The sequence below is a fragment of the Elephantulus edwardii genome, unplaced genomic scaffold (genome assembly GCF_000299155.1).
Source record: "Elephantulus edwardii isolate Elephantulus edwardi_28Jun2011 unplaced genomic scaffold, EleEdw1.0 scaffold00042, whole genome shotgun sequence".
In the NCBI taxonomy this organism is placed as follows: Eukaryota; Metazoa; Chordata; class Mammalia; order Macroscelidea; family Macroscelididae; genus Elephantulus; species Elephantulus edwardii.
Genome location: NW_006399792.1, coordinates 16,536,174 through 16,545,932, shown reverse-complemented (window position 1 = coordinate 16,545,932; position 9,759 = coordinate 16,536,174).

Genomic DNA, 9,759 nt, shown 5'->3' with positions numbered 1-9,759 from the left:
AGAGAGAGAGAGAGAGAGAGAAAGAGAGCACTCTCAGTTTAGAAATTCTTGTTGCAATATTTTTCCATAATTTAAGCACAATGGCACATGACAAAACTCTGGCAGACACATGAGTTCATGAAGCAATGGAGAAAAGTCCTGATACTGAAGAGCAAACAGGAAGTACCATATCCTGTATCTCTACATTATTTGTAGCTAAAAAACTATGAGGTCAAAATGTCATGATTTGTAACAGTTACAAATATGTGAACAGTGTGCGAAGTGCTCTAAACACACACATGTACACACACACTCCTGCATGTTGTGGACTTGCCATGTGCTCATGGCTCAATATAAAAGTTTCTGCTTTGGGTGCTGGTCTCTCTTTTCTTGCTTAAGGAACTTCCTTAAAAATAAATATACTGAAAAGTAATGACAGGAAATTTCACAAAATCAAAAGGGGATGTCAGGAAGTGCAGGATGTGAGGTTATTTTCATTTCCTTCAGTGTTTTTCTTATTAATCACATGTATTTATAACTTCACTAAGCAGGAAAACCCACTATTCCTGCTTTTTATGGTGCAGTTTGTAAAATAAAGGTCTGATGGGGGAGAGGAAAAAGATACAGTTTATTATATTCTGTATTATACTTTGTAATAGCAATTTAAGCTCCTGGTGCCACATATTGAACATCTGAATAGAATTTTCATCACATTCCTTCATTTTTAAATTACTTACATTCTCAGGTACTTACTGCCAATATGTTGCTGTCAGGTGTCATCAAGTTAGCTTCCACTCACGGTGACCTTGCATATAATAGAATGAGATGCTACTTGATCTTGTACCATTTCCACGGCCGGCTGTTGGTGTGTTTGGGTGCACTGTTTTGGCTGGTGTGTCAGTCTCATTCAGGGTTTCCTCATTTTCACTGACTCTCCACTTTATCAAACATGTTGTCCTTCTTCTAGTTACTCTTGGCACGTCCAAAGTAAGCAAGACAAAGAACATTCTAACTGTATCTCTTCTGAGGCAGATTTCTTCATTCTTTTGGTAACCCACAGGACACTCAGCACTCACAATTTTAATTCATAAATTCTTTTGTCTTTCCTTTTTTGTTTCATTTTTCCATGCCCTTGAGGTAATGAATTGTATAGTACACGACTCGAGTCAGGAGCACCATAGTCATCACAGTTACATCTTCTTTTTTAAAAGTCAGGGACCCCTTTTGCAGCGGATAGGAATACATTATTTTATTCTTATTTCTTAATTGCTTCTCCAATGCAATCAATTGTGGATACAAATTAAATTAAATCATTGACAGCTTTGGTTTCTATAGTTTAAGAGCAAAGTAACTTGAAACAGGAGAGATCTTTTCTGTTTTGGTCTTCTTTCTTTGAAGATAGCTCTCAGACATAAAACTTGAGAAAATCAACACATTATCAAAACTAAAGAGACCCACTTCCCCTTTTAAGACCTGAATCTTCAAAAATATCAGGGTCTTAGCAGACACACGAACAATGAACATTCTATGCTTTTCCACGTGCATAGGAAAATTGAATAAACAGCCTGCAGCCTTTCCCCCATGATATGAAAATCTGCATGTTGTGGCAATTACTGAAAAAGGACAGAGCCTCTCTGTCACTGAAATACATTCATCTGCAACCTGATTCTTATCTTTTCTATTGGGCAAAAGTTTAAGCAACACCCACAAAAATGTTCTGCAGTCTTCTAGTTTGATGAACAGACAGGTGTGTAAGGTAGTAAGCTGGCTTTGGTTTATTACTATACTTGACCCATTAACACCTGAATGTAAGGAATAAAGTGCAATCTATCTTTTGAAAGTAATGGCTTATATCAACAGTCCAAAAAGTAGTAATACATATAGTTCCCTCTAAGGAGTTTAGATTGAAGAGAGAAGAATTTGCTTGATATTAAAACCAGCTTCTCCTTTACTTCTTAATAAAGTTCTCTATCAGAGTATTTATAAGTGAACATATGTTCTTTTCACCTGCCCAGCACTGTTTCTTTTTGTCCCCTTCCACTTGGTTTTAGGTAGCTGTCGATTGATCACTCTATTCGGCACCAACAAGTCCACCTGAGTAGTGTAGAAAACAGTTTTGGATAATCCTAAATTATCTTATGTTAAAGGTAACCTACTCCAAGTCATGTTGTTGTTGTTGTTATATACTGTCGAGTCGCCTGCTACTCATAGCGACCCTATGTGCAACAGCTCTAAATCCTGCTCTATCCTGTGCCAAGCCTATTGTCTCTGACACATCTACCCCCATTATCTCAGTCACTGAATCAAACCATCTCATTGAGGGTCTTCTGCTCTTGTGTTGTTCCTCTCCCCTCCCAAGTATGACGTCCTTCTCCAAGGACTGGTCGGTCCCTCCTTGCAACATGTTCAAAGTATATCAGATGAAGCTTCAGAATCCTTGCCTCCAAAGAGCAGCCTGGTTTCACCCTCTCCAGGATAAACCTGTTTGTTCTCTTGGTAGTCCATGATATACTCAAGATTCTTCTCTAGCACCATAGTTCAAAGACATTAATTCTCCTTCTATTATCCCTAGTCATTTTTCAGCTTTCTGATGCACAGCAAGAAATGGCAAAGACCATGGCCTGGATCAGGTGCACCTTAGTCTCCAGACTGACATTATTGCTTTTCAGTACTTTGGAGAGGTCTCTGACAGCCACCTTTCCCAGTGCAATTCATCTTTTAATTTCCTGGCTGCTGGTGCCAAGAGGGTTGATTGGGGAACCAAGCAAACTGAAGCTGTTAACAATCGCAGTCTCTTCACCTATGCAGATTCTGCCAATCAGCCCAGTGGTAACAATCTTTGTTTTCTGGATGTTGATCTTCAATGCATATTGAAAGCTGCAGTCCTTCTGTAGCAAGAGTTTCAGGTCCTCCTCAGTTTCAGCAAGCAAGATTGTGTCATCTGTATAACACAGATTGATGAGGAGTCTTCCTCTAATTCTGATGCCACATTTCTCATAGAGCCAGTTCTCCCAGATAATCTGTTCTGCATATAGATTGAAAAGGTGTGGAGACAGGCCACATCTCTGGTCTATACCCTTTCCGAATTTTAAAGCATGCAGTGTTTCCTTGCTCTATTTTGAGGACTGTTTCCTGGTCCAACTATGTTGTTGTTGATTGCCCTTGAGTCAAGCACGACTCATAGTGACCTTATGAACAAAAGGCCGGAAGCTCCTCTACAACTATCAACACTTATCAAAGTTCATAGTTTCCAGAGGCATGTTGTTTAGGAAGTGGATGCCACTCCTCCTTCCAAACCTGTCATAGTATATTATTGTTGTATGTGCTGTTGAGTCACCTGTGATACATAGGAACCCTATATACAGCAGCTCTGAACCCTTCCCTGTCCTGAGCCAGTCTCACTAATTCTTACACACTAACCCCCATTGCCCCAGTTACTGCATCAATCTATCTCATCCGAGGTCTTCCAGAGTCTTCCTCTCCTACGCTGTCCATCCACCCTTCCAAACATAATGTCTTTCTCCAATGACAGATCACTCCTGGCCACGTGCCCAAAGTAAGTGAGGTGGAGCTTAGAAATCCTAGCCTCCAAGGAGAGACTTGGATTCACCCCCCTCTAAGACCTATTTATAGGTCTCCAGACCTATTTGTTTTCTTGGGAGTCCATGGTATGTTCAAGACTCTTCTCCAGCACCACAACTTGAAGGCATCTATTCTTCTGTCATCCTTAGTCATTGTTCAACTCTCTGAAGCATAACAAGTAATTGACAAAACCATGGCCTAGATTTGTTGCACCTTTGCATCTAGACTGACATCATTGCTTTTCAGCATACTGCAGAGATCCATGACAGCAGATTTCCCCAATGCAGTTCATCTTTTGATTTCCTGACTGCTGGTATTAAAAGTGTTGATTTGAGTAAGTTGTAATTGCTAACTTCAATCTCATCTCCATCTGTTATGGTGCTGCCAATTGATTGGCTCAGTGGTGAGAATCTTTGTCTTCTTGATGTTGAGCTTCAATCCATATTGAAGACTATAGTCCCTGACCTTTTGCAGCAAGTGCTGCAGGTCTCCTTCAGTTTTAGCTATCAAGGTTGTGTCATCTGCATGTAAGTATAATCAAGTGTTCTGGGATTACCATTCTTCTCAGAGTCAGCCAAAGTTTGTTCTGGTCCACACAGTGAAAAGCCTTTGCATAGTCAATGAAAACAGACATTCCTCTGGCATTCTCTGCTTCCAGCCAAGATCCATCTAACATTAGCTATAATTTCCTTAGTACCTCGACCTCTCCAAGGAATAATCTCTCACAACATGCCTGATGTATATGAAGCGAAGCTTTATCATCTCTGCCTTCAAGGAGCACTCTGGCTGCACTTCTTGAAGATCTATTTGTTTGTTTTTTCAGCAGTCCATGGGCTGTTCAGCACTCTTCTTCAACATCACAGATCAAAGACTTCAATTCTTCTTCTGTCATCCTTATTTATTGTCTAGTTTTCAGATACATAGCAAGTGATTGGAAAGACCATGGATCAATTACATCATTGCTCCTCATAATTTGGAGAGGTCCCTGACTGCAGATTTTCCCAGCACAATACATCTCCTTATTTTTCTGATTGCTGATCCCAATGACTGATTGTGGATCCAAGTAAGAGGAAGTTGTTGACAGTTTCAATCTTTTCTCCATCTATCATGAAGTATACATACTGTATAATGAAATAAGTCAATCATAAAATGAGAATATTTTATGACTTTTTTATGTAAGAAAGATAAGAAAAGGCAGATGTATAGAACACCAGGTTTATTAGTGGTTACTGGGTTTGACAGGAGGGATCTCTGGTGGCTTAAGTAGTAAGATGCTGTGCTACAATCCCTAAACTCTGTGGTTCAAATTCACTAGCTACTCCACTGAAGAAAGGTATGCAATCTCCTCCTGTGCAAGTTCCAGCCTCTGGAAACTTGCTAGAGTGTCAACTACAAATTGCTTCCAACTGGACAGCACACAACAAGGTTGAGGGGGAGCTTTGGTGCCACAGTGTGTAAGGAGTTACCCTGTTAACCCAAAACCTGAGCTTCTTCAGGAATTTGAATCCACCAATGGCTCCATAGGAGAAAGATGGGCTATCTCTTCCAGCGAAGTTTACAGCTGGTGAAAACCTAGTAGAAGGTCAGCTCTAAGTCAGTTCTAACTTGATGGCAACAAATGAGTGAGCGACTGAGGGCTGGGAATGAGGGAGCAAAGGGAGATTAACAGCCATGGAAAAATCGCACTGATAAAGTGTAAGTTTGTACAGCTGATTATTGTAATTGCTGACAGTTAATGGTACACCTATAAAAAGTTGAATTAGCAAAGGTGTGAGATACATATATTTTTAAAAATTAAAAATGAGAGACAGAAGCAGCCGGGACTGCTTGTATACAAGCAAATAAATACTTCATAGGATTTAGTTACTTGGTTTGGAGGTTTAGGGTCATGACTTCAGGGGACATCCCAGTTAATTGGTTTAATAATGTGTTTGGAGCTTCAGTCCCAGCTCTTTGTTCATTTGTGTAGTTTCTGAAGTCTTTAAATGTCGTAAGTGGCCATCAGCGATTAGTGTCTATTCACCTGGAGCAATGGAGGAAGAAAAGCTAGAATGGAAGAGGAAATGGAATGTGTGACTAAGTGTTTCCATGAACAACTGCCTCCTTTCCCATTAAACCAGATCTAGATGGTGCTTGACTACTACGACTGAACATTTTTAGAAAAAAAGTCTTTGGAAGAATCTTAGTCAAACACCCGGAAAAATGTAGAACAGAATTCCAAATCTTCATGAAGTCTAGACTTCCTGGAGTCATGGAGGGTGAATGAGTCTCTGAAATCAACTTTAAAACTTAAACCACAAATATCCCCAGGAATAATCTTAAAATAGGTAAGATTTTAACTAATAAAAACACTCAACTTGGAGTACTGTTCTGAGATTTGGTGCCCTACTGGTTAAGGAGTTGAGCTGCCAGCCAAAAGACAGGCAGTTTGAATCCGTCAGTTACTCTCTGGGAGAAAGTTGGGCAATATCTTCCTGTATAATTTACAGCCTCCAAAAACGCACTGGAGGGTCAGCTGCAAGTAGGTTCCAAGTCATGACAACAACAACCTTGAGTTGTAGTATACTCTTTTTGGAATTAGTTATATAGCAGGGACCTGAGAAGACAGGGTAATTGTGGGCATAGATCAATGGTGATTTATCTTGTAAAACACAATGCACTAAAATGATTATATGAAACACAATGTGAATGAAGTACTGTGTGAAACACAGATTATATGGATGAAACACAATGTATATAAATTTTGTAAGCAAACCAATAGAAAATAAAAATAAATTTTAAAAAAGAACTAGTAATGTGAGGTCAAATTGACAACAGCAACTAGGAAGATTAGATAGGAACTTTAGAGAGCAGTGAATTTATGCCAATGGAAAAACAACTCAAAAAGGCATAGAAATGACTGCACTACTCAAAGTACTCAATTGTCACTAAATTGTAAATATAGAAGTTGCTAAATTGTTATATTTATGCCATATATATTTTAAACAATTGTTGTTGTTATGTGCCATTGAGTTGACTACCACTCATAGTACTCTTATGCACAATAATAGCTCTGAACTCTGTTCTGTCCTGAGCCAATCTCATTGCCTCTCACATGTGTACCATCCTCATTACTCCAGTTACCGTGTCAATCAATCTCATACAGGATCTCCCTCTCTTGCACTGTTCCTCCACTTTTCCAAGTATGATATTCTTTTCTAAAGACCCAAAGTATGTGAGATGGAGTATCAAAATCCTTGCCTCCGAAAAGCAGTTTGATTTCACCTTCTCCATTCCAGAACTTTGTTTTTATTTGTTCTCTGGGCAGTCCGTGGTATGTTCAATACTCTTTCCAGCATCACAACTCAAATACATCAATTCTTCTTTTATTCTTGGTCATTGTCTAGCTCTCTGATAATAAAGTAAACAAAATTTAGAAGTAATAAAAATGGTGGGGAAATGAAAGTCATCGTCCTCATTCTTGTCCTCAGAATGCTTACATATACTCTGATTAGAGAAAGAAAGATACATGCACAATACAATTTGAATATAAACATATGTTCAACAATTTTTTATGTTACTGAAAAAAATTAAATGATGATAAATAGTGGCCAAGGAAAATGAGAAAAAGAAGTAGATAGTGTCAGAAAATAGCACTACAGAATATAGTTTAGATGTCAGTTAAAAAATATATAAGATGAAGTGGCATAGTGAAAATTGAGAACTCTTCATTAGTGGTCAAGAAATGAGGATTCTACTTCTGCTTACATCACTATGATCTCTTAAAACACTCCCCAACATGGATAAATTTGAAAAATATTAGGCTGAGTGAAGCATCTCTTTCACAAAAGGACAAATAGTGCATAAGACCATTCTTATACCAATAGGATGGATATAGGGTAGGGGAAGAAGGAAAAGATTGGATAGATAATGAACACTGCACTGGAATAGGCGAAGTAAAGGAATACACTGAAAGGCATGGGCAATAGGAAATTAGTTGTATGATAATTAACAAAATGTAATAGGACAAATATTACAAAGTTAATTGAAGTTAGGGTAGAGAGGAAAATGTATATAAATGAATGAATTAAAAACCAGTTTCTTTGGTTAAAAAGTAAGCCAAAAAGTAAAGAGAAATAAACACAGAATTACCATTATCATCACTGATAAACACTGAACATCAAATGACAAAATATACCTGAGAATGCATTGAAACACAATGTATAATAAAATCCAATAAACATGTGACAAGAAGAAGACTAGGCACACTCTCCTAAGAGATTTGGATGTTCTTCAAAATGGAGAAAATATCAAAGAATCCAAGCCAATAGAAAAGGCAATTGGGAAGTTTATTTGGAGAAAAAAAAGACCTTGAATAAACAAAGCACTTCTGACAAATAATAATGATATGGGAGGTAAGTACTCCCTGATCTCAAAACCTACCATACAGCTGTAATAACCAAAACAGCAAGCTACTGGTATAATGACAGGCATATAGACAATGGAATAGAATTGCAGGAACATGGAAACAATTCAAATGTCAACTACAGTCAAATGGATTGAGAAAGTGTGGTATATTCACATGATGGAATACTACACAGCACTCAAGAGTAATGATTTAAAAAATTACTACATACCTTGGGACAGAATGGAAGGTATTATGCTGAGAGAACGAACTCAGTCTCATAAGGATAAACACTGCATAAGACCATTATTGTAAAAACAGAAAGATAATTAGTAAAATGTATATGGGGACTCAAGGGGGGAAGAGGTGAGAATAGAGGCTTTGAGGATGGGTAGGGGGTAAATCATAGGGTTACACAATTCGGTGAGTGGAGGGAGGATGGGTAAAGGAAATGGGAAAGGTCCAGAGAGGATCTGGAAAGACAGGGCAATGTTGGGCATGATTCAACAATGGTGATTGATTTTATAAAAATTCAAATAGTGAATGAAAATGATTTTATGAAACACAATGTGAATGAAAGACAGTGTGAAACACAATGTATATGAACTTTGTATGCAAACCAATGTAAAAAAAATAAATGAAAGAAAAGATACATTTAAAATAAAAAGAAGAAACCAAGGCAGAGGGGGAGGAGAATGAAAAGCTAATAGCTTCTACCATGGTCCCTAGATGCTGCAAATAGTCTTTGGCTAGTAACAGAAAGACTGGCAGTTTGATGGGTTAAATTAGCTCAAAATGAGCATCTTTCAGACAGGTCTGAAGATCTGCTTTTGAAAGGCACAGACCTTGGAACCCCTTCAGAGCTCTGCTCTGCTCACTCGGGGAGGTTGTGTCATGAGTCAGGATCAACCTCAACCACCACGACCACCAGCAGGGCCTGCTGCCGTCACCCATCTGTCAGTTTGTTGTACTTTGTTGGCTGTGTGTTGAAGATAGTAGCTATGTTATTGGTTTTTCAAATATCCATGGTGGGTAGATTTCAGTAGAGCTTTTAGGTGAAGATACGCTAGGAAGAAAGGCCTAAAAACCTATTCTGACTAATAAACAGAAAAACCCTCCAAGAATAGAAAACTTTGTGGCTGTCAAGTTGATTCAAGTGCATAATGGCCCTGTCAGGCAGAGAACTGCCCCTACAGAATTGTCTATGCTAAAATCTTTATGAGTGCAGATCACATCATGTCCTTCCCAGAGCAGAGGGTGGGCTTGAATGTACCATTTTGCCATCAAGACTCTTCCTTCTTTTCTTGCCTTGTTGTTGATAGGTGTCGTCGAGTCGACTGTGGCTCACGGCAACCCTGCGAACAATGGATCTGAACATTTCTCTTCCTGTGCCCTCCTCATCATCTCTAATATACTTAAGTCCGTTGTTACAGTCACTGTGTTGATCCATCTTTTTTAAGATCTTCCTCTCTTTTGCCGACCCTCCACTTTTCCAAGCATGACATCTTTTTCCAAGCATGAGCTCCTCCCAACAACATTCTCAAGGAATGTGAGATGATGTTTCCCTATCCTTGCCTCTAAGGAGCATGCTAGCTGTCCTTTCTCTAAGACATATCTGTTTGTTCTTTAGGCAGACTTCTTCTCCAACACCACAGCTCAAGGGCTTCAGTTCTTTCCTTCCTTCTTGTTGTTGTTGTTGTTATGTGCCGTTGAGTCGCCTGCGACTCATAGCGACCCTATGTACAACAGCCCTAAACTCTGCTCTGTCCTGTGCTAATCGCACTGTCTCTGACACTCCCATCCCGACTATCCCA